The following is a 15,241-nucleotide window of genomic DNA, read 5'->3' on the forward strand; positions in this document are numbered from 1 at the left end:
TATTACCCATCATGGCCCCTTTCTGGTATAATGACCTACATCCTATAATAATGTCCGCCATTCTGGGTCTCTTCCTCGTATTATGACCTCCATTATGGACCTTATTCTGGTATAATGACCCCATTCCTGGGCCCCTTCATTCCTTATTGAACCTCATCCTGGGCCCCTACTTTGTATATTGACAATTATCCTGGGTAGTGTTGAGCGATACCGTCCGATACTTGAAAGTATCGGAAAGTATCGGCCGATACCGGCAAAGTATCGGATCCAATCCGATACCGATACCCGATACCAATACAAGTCAATGGGACTCAAGTATCGGATGGTATTCCTGATGGTTCCCAGGGTCTGAAGGAGAGGAAACTCTCCTTCAGGCCCTGGGAACCATATTAATGTGTAAAAGAAAGAATTAAAATAAAAAATATTGCTATACTCACCTCACCGAGGGAACCGGCAGCGTTGTTTGCTTAAAATTCACGCGTTTCCTTCCTTACGTGAAGTCCCGGCTTGTGATTGGTCGCGTGCCGCCCATGTGGCCGCGACGCGACCAATCACAGCAAGCCGTGACGTAATTTCAGGTCCTTCAGGATTTTAAAATTACGTTCTTGCTTGTGATTGGTCGCGTCGCGGTCACATGGGCGACTCGACCAATCACAAGCCGGGACTTCACGTAAGGAAGTAAACGCGCGAATTTTAAGCAAACAACGCTGCCGGTTCCCTCGGTGAGGTCCAGGCTGCGTCGGAGAGGTGAGTATAGCAATATTTTTTATTTTAATTCTCTCTTTTACACATTATTACATTAATGTTGTTTCGATACCGATACCCGATACCACAAAAGTATCGGATCTCGGTATCGGAATTCCGATACCCGCAAGTATCGGCCGATACCCGATACTTGCGGTATCGGAATGCTCAACACTAATCCTGGGTCATTTCCAGGTATTATTTCCATTCTGCTTTCCAAAACATAAAAAACCTGATTCTTCTTACCTTCCTCTGCTCCCATGATATGCAGTGTCCTCTTCTCTAACTGTGTGCTTGCATGGGCAGTGCATGACATCACTCTTATGAATCGCTCGTGACTGACACGGTGATGTCAACTGCAGGCCTTTCCTTACTCGGTGGTGTGTATACCAGCACTGGGAGCCGGAGAGTCCCTGGGCTGCAATACACTTCAGCAGAATGTGCACCCTCAGATGCACATCCAGCTGCTGTACATGTTGGCGTAAGTGTCCCTCCTCACGCATGGGCCCAGTTGTGGTCAAACTCTTTGGAACCGGAATTGTTAAGACTTTTTTCCCAAGGTAATATAGTATGGCATTGGTTTGAAGTAATCATAGTGTGCCATTTAAACAACATAAAATTGTATTTTGGCACATATGGCAAAATTATGTTTTAACATACTTTTTTTTAAGTCATTAAACAGCATAATTAACTGCGCTATACCTGTACAATACAGAAGGATCTTGTCAAAATGTTTTTTTTTTTTTAAATAGTATAATGATAATCAATCGATATTGTATGCCACACCCACACATTGGCACATGATATACATTGTGACATATACCTATAATATACTAGTGTGATAACAGAGTCTGAAACCTCATTGTTATGGTATGGAGGCTGCAAAGTTTCATGGGGTGTCATAAGAAGGTTAGTGGGTAATAGAGGTTATGAGGTGGACATGACACATAGTCCCTAGTGACTGAAAAAACACAGACTCTTATGCTAAAGAAACATGCAAATTGCCTCTTCAGAGAAAAAGAGGACTTGAACTCTATAGCGCCACCTGTTGGAAGTAGTGAGTAGCGAGGGCCAACAGCCCGAAACACCGTGTCTGCGAATTGAGATACTGATTTGGCTTTTATCATAAGTAATTTTGCAAGACTCGTTAAAGGGTTGATTGTGACTTGTAGGATCGCTACTTCCAACAGGTGATGCTATAGAGTTCAAGTCCTCTTTTTCTCTGAAGAGGCAATTTGCATATTAAATTTCCCATAGGAGCATTGCATGGCGAAAAAAAAAGCCTCCTTACCTTGACAAGCCAGAGCTGGTATGTCACTCTCCACAAGGAGAAACCTTACCTCTTAGGCTAAGGAAACCAAAATCATAAATGACACAAGGTAAGTGGAGGAGGGCTGTAACAAATATTATGTGTCCCAGGAGCTTCAGGTTGGCCTGTATGGCCTAATCCTGTACAATTTTTCTAACCTTGCCATAAAGTACATTGGCTGCATAAACATCATACAAAGGCTGCATGAACTTCAATTGGTGTCTTATTATTACTCCTTAGTCCATCTCCATTTGATTAATAAGAAGCATTGTGATTTAGGAAATAAAACACAAATGATCCAGCACATATACAAACTGTCCCTTGCTGGCTGTTGCTTTTTCTCACACAGCATAAAAGCAATTATGTTTCTGTGGAGCTCAGACAGAGAAGTTTGGAGAAAGCTCATCATTCACCTTGGCATGCTTGCTAGGCCGTAATTGATAATGCCCTTTTTTCTTCTTCTCTTCAAGTCATGTTTTATTGCATATATCAGCGTTTTTAGCACATGGGCATTACAAATGGTGGAAATATTTTGAAAAAATCATGTGTGAAAGATAGAAGCTGCACTGTTGATTTTGAATCATCCAGCAACTATATGGGTTAAAATGGACCAACAAACCCCCAGAACAGCTTTTGAGATAAAATGGCTGTATCAACACTATCCCCAGATGTGTGACCGCCTTTATCAGAGAGACAGGGTCATCAGCTATGTAATGCCCAATGCGGAAGTCAGACTATGCATTCATGCAAACAAGGGGATTCCTCAGCCTGTAAGGATAGTCTCATCAACCTAATCGGTGAAATGTGCAAGTGTGATGAACTTCTGGTGAAAGCTCTATGGGACACAAGTGCCCAAACAAGCCTCCTAAATGAAGAATGGAGAAGGTGCCGTATGCCACACACCTGCCTTTGTCCACTAAAATAACTTATAGGACAGGTGGAACTCCACGGCAAAGCAGTCAGTCAGACCAAAATCCCTTTCATAGGCTGGGAGGAAGAGACATTTCAACTCAATGCCACGAAAAACAGCAACTCTATTGAGGTATTTGTACATTTGTACACTTTCTTGTCACGGAATGTGGCTGAAGTACCTATCGTGAATTACAATGTGATCAATGAAGTTATCAAGAAACATAAATCAGGGACATGTGTGGTGGATGCCGTAGCAATGTAGTACACAAGACCTTTGCCGAGCATGTTGAACACGTGAAGACTGTATTCCAACGTTATCAGCAACATGGAGTCAAGTTAACTCTATAGAAGTGTGAACTGTTCAAAAGACAAGTTCGATACCTGGGAAATGTCAGAAGATGAATACACCATGGACCCAGAAGAAATCGCGATAGTAATGGCCTTAAAAGACAAGCATCCATCTAAGGTGGGGGAGCTGAGGAAGATCTTAGAATTCCTCTCCTATTAGAGAACTTACATAAAGAACTTTTCCTGGATTGCAGCTCCGCTATACCATCTCTTGGGGGGGGGGGGGGAACAAAAATCCAACCTCATTGTTCTGCTCAGCAACCAATTATCTGGACATCATATCACCAAGAAATATTGAAAGAATTAGTGGATTACCTTGTAGAACCACCTATAATGGGATATCCTGATTTCAACTAACCATTTGTCTTGTATTGTGATGCTTCTCAAGTGGGACTTGGAGCTGCCCTGTGTCAGCAGCAGATGACAAATTGAGAGTCTTTGGCTATGTCTCCAGAATGCTGACAGACACTAAGAAGAATTAGCATCTCCATTCTGGAAAACTGAACTTCCTGGCAATTAAATGGGCTATCTGTGAATGATTTAGAGATAATCTCTATTACAACAAAAAGTTTGAGGTATACAATGACAACAGCTCTCTGACCTATGTCCTCACGACATGCAAACGGAATCCTACAGGTCCGAGATGGGTAGCTGAACTAGCTGATTTCAACTTCAGTATCAAGTACAGGCCAGGGAAATGCAATGCGGATGCAGATGGATTGTTAAGAATGCCAATAAAGCCTGAAGAGTTCATGCAAGAGTGCTCTGAAGAAGTCAGTCTAGAAGTTATTGTAAGCATCACACAAGTTGAGCATGAGGAATGCACACTGGCATGTTTCTGCTGACACTGACAACTACTGTGAAAGCACAGGAACCAAATCACTCCGTGTTCATTCGACCGTTGTAAACGATTCGGAAAGCGCAATGGGAAGATCAAATAATTTTCAGACTTCTACCATATGTTGAACAAAATTGGTTCCCGAGGAAGCTGGAGAGAGTTTTGGAGTCACCAGCAGTACCCAGAACAACGTGATGCAATTGTGTTGCTCCTGTGGTCTCCATGGAGACCCCCAGCTCTAAGGTGGCCTCGGGGTCCTTCAGTGAGGTGGCTTGTCAGCGCCTGAGAGCAGGTGCCACCAAGCCTCCTACACTGACTGTCAGATTGCTGATCTGACACTGTGCTGTGCAAAGTGTCAGATCAGCGATCTGGCTTTCTATAGTAATGTCCCAACCTGGGACAATGTAATAAAGTTAAAAAATATATATAATGTGTAAAAATATATATATAAAAAAATCCCCAAATAAATAAAAAAATAAAAGTGCATGTTATTGGTATTGACGCCTCCATAACGACCCGACCTATAAAACTGCCCCATAGTTAACCCCTTTAGTGAACACCATTAAAAAAAAGCAAAAAAAATGCTTCATCATCATACTGCCGAACAAAAAGTGGAATAACACTCGATCAAAAAGACGGATATAAATAAAAATGGTATATGAAAACATATCTTGTCCCGCAAAAAACAAGCCACAATATAGTTCCAACCCCTGAAAAATAACAAAGTTATAGCTCTCAGAATAAAGCGATGCAAAAATAATTATTTTTTATATAAAATAGTTTTTATTGTATAAAGGCGCCAAAACATAAAAAAAGACATACTTAGGTATCGCTGTCATCGTACTGTCCCCAATAATAAAACTGAGTTATCAAATTTACCACATAAGAAATGGTATAAACACCCCCCAAAAGAATTCATGAATTGCTAGCTTTTGTTCATTCTGCCTAACAAAAATCAGAATAAAAAGCAATAAAAAAAGTCATGTGCCCAAAAATGGTACTAATGAAAACGGCAACTCATCCCACAAAAAACAAGACCTCTCATGGCTCTGTGGGCCAAAAATTGGAAAAATTATAGCTCTCAAAATGTGGTGATGCAAAAACTATTTTTATTGCAATAAAAAGCATCATTGTGGGGTTCCTCTGCTTATGCACATCAGGGGCTGTCCAAACGCGACATGGTGTCAGTTCTCAATTCCAGCCAATTCTGCGTTGAAAAAGTCAAATGGTGCTCCTTCCCTTCCGGCTCTGCCATGTGCCCAAACAGTGGTTTAACCCCACATATGAGGTATCAACGTACTTACAACAAATTGGACAACAGGTCCAATTTCTCCTGTTACCCTTGTCAAAATAAAAATTTGGGGTCTTAAAAATTATTTTTAAGGGAAAAAAAATGATTTTTTTATTTTCACGGCTCTGCATTAGAGTTGAGCGACTTTTACTTTTTTAGGATCGAGTCGGGTTTAGCGAAACCCGACTTTTGTCGAGTGAAATCGGCCGATTATTGCGTAAAGTCGGGGGCCGACCGAAACATGAAACCCAATGCAAGTCAATGGGGAATCAAAGTCAGCAGTGAGTGGAGGACAGGAAAACACCTACAGTGCCCATTTTAATGCTAAAAACATCAATTCTTGTTACTTAAGCTTGTCAATCTTAATTTACCTTATAATAATAGTTAGTCATTGAAAATTGGGGGTCATTTGGCTAAAGTTGTGGGGGGGTAGGGCTGGTTCAAGTTTTTTGTGGGCCCAGGAAACGCGGATTACGTCACGGCGGTGGAGCAGGGAGAGGTAAGTATTTAAACTTTGCAAGTGCTGTGATCCTGAGCAAGCAGGGGGGCCCACTCATTCGCATTGGCACTGGCACAGGGCCCCTCAAAGTACGGCGGTGTGTTTGACGGCAGGGGTGCCTCCCACCATCAAAGACACTTTTGCGTACTATGAGGGGCCCTGTGCCAGTGACGTCGCCAACGAGTATGCCCCCCCACCTGATGAAGGAACCTGCACTTTCATCTGCACCTTCCTCTTTGTCCCTGTGTAAGGTGGTATAGTATGCAGGAAGAGGAACCTGACTTTCAGCAGGGTCAGATTCTGGCTGTGTAGAGTGCAAGGGGTATGTAGTGGTCTGGGTCAATGTACCAGCAGACTCATCTAGCAGTGGCTGGGCAATGGGCAGAATGAGAAGGAAACACAGTTAGTAGGCCCAAATAATAAAGTAGGCTAAATGCAGTTCAAATGTGGTAACAGGACTAAACAGGCGGCATAGCTTTGTTCAGTGGAGGACAACTGTAATGAGTGGCAGACGCAGTTAGTAGGCCCAAGTAATAAAGTGGGCCAAATGCAGTTCAAAATTGGTAACAGGAGTAAACAGGCGACACTGCTTTGTTCAGTGGAGGAGAACAACAAGCATCGGCAGACACCGTTAGTAGGCCCAACCAAACAAGTAGGCCAAATGCAGTTTAATATTCGAAACAGGATGAAAATTGAGGCTCAGCTTTGTTCAGTGGAGGAGAAAAGCAAGGAGCGGCAGACACCTTTAGTAGGCCCAACCAAACAAGTACCGTATTTTCCGGCGTATAAGATGACTTTTTAACCCCTAAAAATTGTCCCAAAAGTCGGGGGTCGTCTTATACGCCGGGTACGGCGTGTGCAGGGAGCGATCCTGGATGTTCCCAGGTCTGAAGGAGAGGTAACTCCTTGCGTGTGTCAGCCTGTCACCCAGGTCCCCCGCCTTACAGCGTCTGTATACTGTATTCAGCTGATCGTGCCTCCTTATACAGTATACAGTACAGTATACAGATGCTGTAAGGCGGGGGACCTGGGTGACAGGCTGACACACGCAGTGCGCATGCCCAGGAATCCTAGCCCCACACTGTGCATAATGCATAACACACTGCGGGGCTGGGATTCCCAAGGTGGGTGGCTGCACTGTCCGCACAGGTGCAGTCTGCAAGCCTGGCTGGGACGTCACATGGCCAGAGTTTACACACAGCGCAGGCACAGGTTTTGAAGAGAAAAAAGCGCGGAGGGGGTGGCGCCGAAAGTCCCTGAAGATTGGAGTGACGGCAGAGTAGCGATTCAAGCTGGGGAGTGAGGACCCGCCTGCCTGGCTAATGACAGGTATTTTGGCTAACTTTCAAAACGCTTTATTTTGGGAATACTTGAACCAAAAACTAAAAGAGCCACCTTGTTAGAATGCAGCATTACTGCTGCACAAGGTGGCTCTTTTAGTTTATAACGGCTGGAGGGGGGTGACAGTGGCCCTTTAAGAATATAATTCCACATGTGTTAATTCATAGTTTTGATGCCTTCAGTGTGAATGTACAATTTTCATAGTCATGAAAATACAGAAAAATCTTTAAATGAAAAGGTGTGTCCAAACTTTTAGTCTGTACTGTATATTTAATATTCAATAATTGCTTGTAAGTGTACAACAGGAGGTATTACAAAAGAATCCATAATCAAGAGATATGCGGAAAAGAGATGTCTGGACCAGCCTCTGCTTCATCCTGAGGTTAAAGTTTAGCCTTTTTCAAAGTGTATCCGTTTTAAGCAACCCTCGTATAAGTTGGGCTCTTGATGCCAAGGTGTTCAAACACATTAATGCCATAGCTTACAAGCTCAAACTCCTGGCCTCTTTATGAAACATTTCATGTATCTCTCCTCAAGCCTGTCATCTTAAGGACCTTCATCAAGGAGCCAGGTACCATGCCTGCTCCAGTCAGCTCTGAGGACATTTTCTAGGTAGAGAATATTCTGGCCAAAAATCGGTAAAAGGAAAAACCTTTCTTTTTGTGTATTGGAAGGGGTTTGGTCCTGGGAAAGGTCGTGGAAGCCCAGAGAGAACATCCATGCCCCTCTCCTCCTGGGGAAATTTCTTGCGGACTTGAAGAAAAGGGAGCATAAAAGTGAGGTACTGCACAGGCAGGGACCCTGCATGCTTTCTTCCTCCTCTGGCATGGACGCTGGCTCATTCACCACCATGGCCCCTGTTCCATACTTTCTCTTCTTGCTGCTACCCAGGTTCTGTGCATGGCTCACAGATCCTCAGGCACTGTGCTTAGGGATCACGTGCCTGCTCCTTCCTTCTCAATGTCCTAAAGTATCCTGAGCCAATGGCTCAGAGACACATTATTTAAGGCACCTCTACCTGATGGGAGGTACCTTGCCAATGTGTTCACTGAGCCTTGTTTTACGCTTCCTAGTTCTCAGGTCCCCTTTATATGCTTGTACCTGCCTGTCCCTGCTTATCCCTATCAGTTCCTGTCTGTTCCTACCTGTACCTGTATTCCTGTACCTGCTGTTTGTTCCTGTGTTCCAGCTATGCCTGCTAGCACCTGCCTGACTGCATATAAACCAAGCCTGCAAGCACCTGTCTGCACTTGCCATGCTTGCCCTTATACCAGCCATACCTGTCTGCACCTGCTGTGCCAGTCTTTACACCACTTTGGTCATTCCAACTATCTGCCCCTTTGGGGGTCAGATGCTGTGTGTCTGAGGTCTGTCCTGAAGTAGCACCTGGCGTCCATCCATAGCCAAGTCTAACCCAACATCAGGGGCTCTAGTCAAGAGTCAGGCACTCGCCTAGTAATGCCCCTCCAGGCTTTCCTGGGTCCATGGCACAGTGGTTCCACTCCTTCTGTTACAAAACCTTTGTCCACCCTTGGTCAAAATTACTGTTTTTGCGAACAGTTAAGCAAGTTTAAGATTAAATGATCTCTAAAAGGACTTAAAGTAAAAAATGATACATTTCCTTTATCTGCACAAATATGGTGCTGATGAAAGAGTCATCAGAAGAAAATCTATACTGCGTCCTCACCTTAAAATTCAGCGTCAGTAGTTTGCAAAAGAACATCCACACTCTATCACAAATTTCCGTAACCTCTCTAACCTTACACCCATTTGCCCGACCCCCACTTCCCCAGTCCCACTAACAAGAGCTCTATGGAACGCTCGCTCTGTCTGCAACAAGCTTTCCTACATCCATGATCTTTTTATTACTAACATTACCTTCCTCGCCATCACCGAAACCTGGCTCACACCTTCTGACACAGCCTCGCCTGCTGCACTTTCGTATGGTTTCTTCAACCTTTCTCACACACCCCGCCCCAGCAACAAGCATGGCGGAGGAGTTGGTTTTCTCCTGTCAGATAGCTGCTCCTTCACCTACATCCCACTGCCACCCTCTGTTACACCTCCCTTCCTTTGAGGTGCACTCTGCGCATCTACTCCACCTCCAACTGGCTGTCATTTACCCCCCCCAGCGCCAGCCACCACCTTCTTTGACCACTTTATAACCTGGCTACTTCTTTTCTTTTCTGCGGACATCCCCACTATCATCGTGGGCGACTTCAACATACCCATTGATACTTCCCTCTCAGCTGCCACTAAACTTCTATCTTTCACTTCCTTCTTCGGCATCACTCAATGGTCTTCTGCAGCCACTCAAAAAGATGGTTACACACTGGACCTCATCTTCACCCGCCTCTACTCCCTATCTAACCTCTCTAACTCACCTCTTCCTCTTTCTGACCACAATCAACTCACATTCTCTTCCCTCTCCACTCCTTGTCTACAATGCTCATCCAACAAACTTGCACACCCTCGCAGAAATCTTAAACACCTTGATCTACACTCACTCTCTGAATCCCTACTCCCTCTCACAGTTCCCTACACAATGCGGATGATGCTGATGCTCTATATAACACCACAATAGCTGTAGCTTTGGAATCTCTTGCCCCTCTCACACATACCAAAGCTCGCAAAATTAACAGACAGCCCTGGCACACCAGCCTGACCAAAGAACTGAGGTGAGCTTCCAGGGCTGCTAAATGGAGATGAAAAAGATCCCACTCCAATGAGCACTTGATCGCATTCAAACAGTCACTCACTATGTTCAAGACCACTCTCGCCACAGAAAAATAATCTAATTTTCATCTCTCATATCCTCCCTGTCTCACAACCCTAAACAGTTATTCAACACCTAGAATTTTCTTCTCCATCCTCCAGCACCTCCTCCCTCCTCACTCATCTCAGCTGAAGACTTTGCCTCATTTTTCAAGCAGAAGATTGATAACATCAGAGACAGTTTTAGTCGACAACCCCCAGAGCCCTTCCTCCCAACTACCCAGCCCTTCACCTACAAAACCAACTTCTCCACCATTACAGAGGATCGACTCTCCACTCTACTCTCAAGATCGCATCTCACCACCTGTGCACTTTACCCAATCCCATCCCACTTCATCCCAAACCTCTCCACAGTCTTCATCCCAACCCTAACCCATCCCTTCAACCTATCACTAACAACTTGTGTTTTCCCCTCAAGCTTTAAACATGCCTCAAACACACCTATCCTCAAAAAGCCCTCTCTTGACCCTTCCTCTGCATCTAGCTATCACCCTATATCATTTCTCCCCTATGCCTCAAAACTACTGGAACAACACGTCCATCTTGAACTGTCCTCCCATCTATCTTCCTGCTCCCTCTTCGACCGCTTACAATGAGGCTTCCGGTCACACCACTCCACTGAAACTGCCCTAACTAAGGTCACCAATGACCTATTAACCGCCAAGAGCAAGCAACACTACTCTATCTTCCTCCTCCTGGACCTGTCCTCTGCCTTTGACACAGTGGACCATTCCCTGTTGCTGTGGACCCTCTCATCCCTTGGCATCACAGACTTGGCCCTATCCTGGATCTTGTCATACCTAACTGACCGGACATTCGGCATCTCCCACTCACACACCACCTCCTCACCTCGCCCCCTATCTGTCAGAGTCCCGCAAGGTTCAGTTCTAGGACCCCTGCTCTTCTCCATTTACACTTTTGGCCTGGGACAGCTCATAGAATCTCACGGTTTCCAGTATCATCTCTATGCTGACGACACGCAGATCTACATCTCTGGACCAGATATCACCACCCTACTAACCAGCTATTTCATCCTTCTTCTCCGCTAGATTTCTAAAACTTAACATGGACAAAACCGAATTCATCGTCTTACCCCCATCTCACGTGACCCCCCCAACGAACCTATCCATTGCAGTAAATGGCTGCCCACTCTCCCCAGTCCCACAAGCTCGCTGTCTCGGGATAATCTTTGACACTGATCTCTCCTTCAAACACATATCCAAGCCCTTTCCACTTCCTGCCGCCTTCAACTCAAAAATATTTCACGGATCCGTAGATTCCTAAACCAAGAATCTGCAAAAACCCTAGTCCATGCCCTCATCATCTCCCACCTCGACTACTGTAACCTCCTGCTCTGTGGCCTCCCCTCTAACACTCTCGCACCCCTCCAATCTATTCTAAACTCAGCTGCCCGACTAATCCACCTGTCCCCTGCTATTCCTCAGCCACTCCCCTCTGTCAATCCCTTCACTGGCTCCCCATTACCCAGAGACTCCAGTACAAAAGCCTAACCATGACATGCAAAGCCATCCACAACCTGTCTCCTTCATACATCTGTGACCTCATCTCCCGATACTTTCCTGCATGCAACCTCCGATCCTCACAAGATCTCCTTCTCTACTCCCTTCTTATCTCCTCTTCCCACAATCGCATACAAGATTTCTCTCGCGCATCACCCTCACTCTGGAACTCTCTACCACAACATATCAGACTCTCACCTACCATCAAAACCTTCAAAAAGAACCTGAAGACCCACCTCTTCCGACAAGCCTACAACCTACAATAACCACCGATCGAACAAACCACTGCACGACCAGCTCTATCCTCACCTACTGTATCCTCGCCCATCCCTTGTAGATTGTGAGCCCTCGCGGGCAGGGTCCTCTCTCCTCCTGTACCAGTAGTGACTTGTAATGTTAAAGAATACTGTACTTGTTTTTACAGTATTATGCATACCCCTCCTCACATGTAAAGCACCATGGAATAAATGGCGCTATAATAATAAATAACAATAATAATCTTAACAAACCTGATGCATTTTGAAAAAAATTCCTATGGACCGATGAGGTTAAAATAGAACTCTTTGGCCACAATGATCAAAGGTATGTGTGGAGAAAAAAGGGCAAAGAATTTCAGGAAAAGAACATCTCGACAACCATTAAGCATGAGTGTGTATCAATCATGCTTTGGGGTTGTGTTCCAGCCAATAGCACGGGGAAAATTTTATGGATAGAGGGAAGAATGGATTCAATAAAATTTCCAAATGGATAATGTTTGGTGATGAGCGAATAGTGAAATATTTGGATTCCGGAAAAGCGGCACAAATAATTTCTAAAATCTATGTATTCCTACTAAATAACAAACCCAATGCAAGTCAATGGGAAAGCCGAATATTTTTCTGCTGGACCCAACAAACAGGTTTGGAGGCATGAGAAAAAAGCTGAAATGAATAGTAAAGTGCTAAAACTAAATGGGAAAATCATAGAGAAGATGCCTGCATGCCTTTCTGAGTCACATATGGTATCTGGGAATAATGTTGTCAGACTATTACACCGGTTTTATGGATTTATAAAAAGACCAAACAAAACCTAAAATTTCTTTTAAAGGGAAAAATGCTAAGAAAAAATGTTCCTTCATATTACATGCATATAACTTAAAATAAAGTAAAAACATTTTTAAAAAATTGTACTTCCTCTTTATCATATGTTCACACGGTGCGTTTTGGCTTTAGTTTTTCCATTAACATTTGTGTGGGCTCTCACTTCTATATTTGGGAGGTCCCTCCTTCATTCCAAATTTTTAGCTAGATAGTAGAATACAAATCCCCCATCACTTTACAATGCCAGCTAAAACATGCCCATTTTAATTTTGGACTTTGCCTTCCACTACCACCACATCCACCACCATGTTATTATGCAGCCTGCAGGTGTCTTGAAACCTGAGTTTGGGAAGGTTCCTCAGGTGGCCCTGTTTTAAACATTTGGGAGAGCTCTCACTCCCATATTTGGGAGGTCCTTCACTCATTTCAAATCATTAGCTAGATAGTGGAATACATGTTCCCCAGCACATTACAATGTAAGCTTAAATATCCCCATTTGAATTTTGGGCTTTGCCCGCCACCACCACATCCACCGCCATGTCATTATGCGGCCCTTGCTTGACATTTTCATAGGCCCAGCAGATGCAGTGAAACCTGAGTTTTGTGGTCTCCACAGTTAATTTTGGCCAATGGTTCCCAATGGAGCCACTGTCATAGCAGGTGAAAATAATACAGGAATTGGGGGAGCTGTATGCTCAATGTCAGTAAATTGGATTCTACCAGACATCAAAGGCATTAGAATTAAATTCTTAATACAGTGTATGTGTAACACCCCAGGGTCCCGGTTGTTACAGTGGCATTGCTTTCCTCACGGGGAGAGTGGTGTCACATGTTCACACTCTAGGCCAGAAGGGGAGCTCTGATCCAGCTTATGGGTGGCTCTCCTATATATATATTCTGGCTTGGAGGGAGTCAGTCAGTGAGTGGCAGACAGCAGACTGGAACAGTGTGAGGCAGGACGTATGAGAGAGGGGCCGTGCAGTAACGAGGGTGCTGCAGCTCCTGAAGGAAAGAGACAGAAGAGAAAGCCGAACAATTTGTAGCGAGCATGCAGGAGAGGGAAGCACAGGGGAGTGACAACTGGGGAGGACAGCTGCGATTGGACTACCTCCATGCAAAGCGCACTACCGGTAGCTGGAAGTCGAGGTTGTGAGGAACTTCAAGACTTACAGCAGAAACTGACAGGACAGCTGGACTTCACGTCACCTCTCTGCCTTAATATCCAGGAGACACATTGGCGCATAGAGCCCGGGTTGTGATAGAGACTCTGTAAAAAGGCTCGAGCCACCTGTCATACGGGTTAGTGTCCTACCTTTAAGGAGGACAGAAAGAACAGTGAGGACCCTGACCAAAGCTACATGCAGCAAGAAACTACACAGCGCTAGTAGGAAGGCTTCTAACTCCACCTGGCAAAGGGGACTTTGAACTCCCTTCCAAGCCAGCCGGACCCTGCCTGTACCTGTAATCCAGGATCTTGGACTGTGGCAGCCTGAAGTCTTCAGTAAACCAGGTAAAGGGACTGCAAACTTGTGGCCTCTGTTTCTTTCTACACTACCCACCATCTCCATCTACACACCAGGAGCCCTGGGGACCCAACTTCACCTGTGAGAAGTTATACCCTCTTAGCTGCCATAACATCACCCCAGAGGACCGCTTTAAGCAGCATCAGTCCCCACCGATCGAATACCTCAAGTTGCGTCACGAACACAAACTTTATTCAAAACCCCTTTAAGGACATTCCCTTTAACATGGGTGCCCAGGGCCACAGACCGGGTCGCTGGCACTGTGACATCCTCATTTAAGTACCGGACCCGGTACCAAGTACCCCACGGCCCTGGCGGGCGTTCCATATGCAAGCCAGGTCCTGTTTTGTAGTCAGTCTGTCAGGCCTGAAACCCATGTCAGAAACATGTACAAGCCTTATTTTTATTGGAAGCAGCCTCATCAAGGTAAAGAGAAAAGAGTGCCATTGACCAATCTGCACGCACTTCTTCTGGAAACTACCCAACCAGGCAGAATTTCTCTTTTGCATGATTTTGAGCAACAATGGAGTGATTACAGGATATGTCACAGAGAGTGACGAGGTCTGTGAGGGTGTATTACTCAGTTGACAGGAAGTGCTACAGATCTCAGGTAAAGACTAGGGTTGAGCGAAATGGGTCGGCAATTTTCAGAAGTCGCCGACTTTTGGCAAAGTCGGGTTTCATGAAACCCGACCCGACCCCTGTGTGGGGTCGGCCATGAAGTCGGCGATCTTCTGAATCTGGAATCGGAATTCCGATACCGATTCCCGATATGTTTAAGATATCGGGAATTGGTATCGGAATTCAGATTTAAGTGTAAAATAAAGAATTAAAATAAAAAATATCGCCATACCTACCATCTGATGCGCCCTGGTACTAAGCGGGAACCTTCCTTCCTTAGAATCAGCCTTCCAGGACCTTGCGGTGACGTCGCGGTGACGTCGCGGCTTGTGATTGGTCGCGCGGCCGCCCATGTGATTGCTCGCGCGACCAATCAAAAGCCGCGACGTCACCATGACGTCACCGAAGGTCCTGGAAGGGCTGATTCTTAGGAATGAAGGC

At 45.0% G+C, this 15,241-nt stretch overlaps 1 protein-coding gene across 2 annotated transcripts in view; it reads right to left on the reverse strand.

Moving 5' to 3' along the window:
- Window positions 1–15,241, reverse strand: part of LOC143760632 (cytochrome P450 1A1-like) — an 80,478-nt gene that overhangs the window by 51,725 nt on the left and 13,512 nt on the right. The gene's annotated exons all lie outside the window — the stretch shown is intronic.

Source organism: Ranitomeya variabilis, chromosome 1 (genome assembly GCF_051348905.1).
Source record: "Ranitomeya variabilis isolate aRanVar5 chromosome 1, aRanVar5.hap1, whole genome shotgun sequence".
Classification (NCBI taxonomy): domain Eukaryota; kingdom Metazoa; phylum Chordata; class Amphibia; order Anura; family Dendrobatidae; genus Ranitomeya; species Ranitomeya variabilis.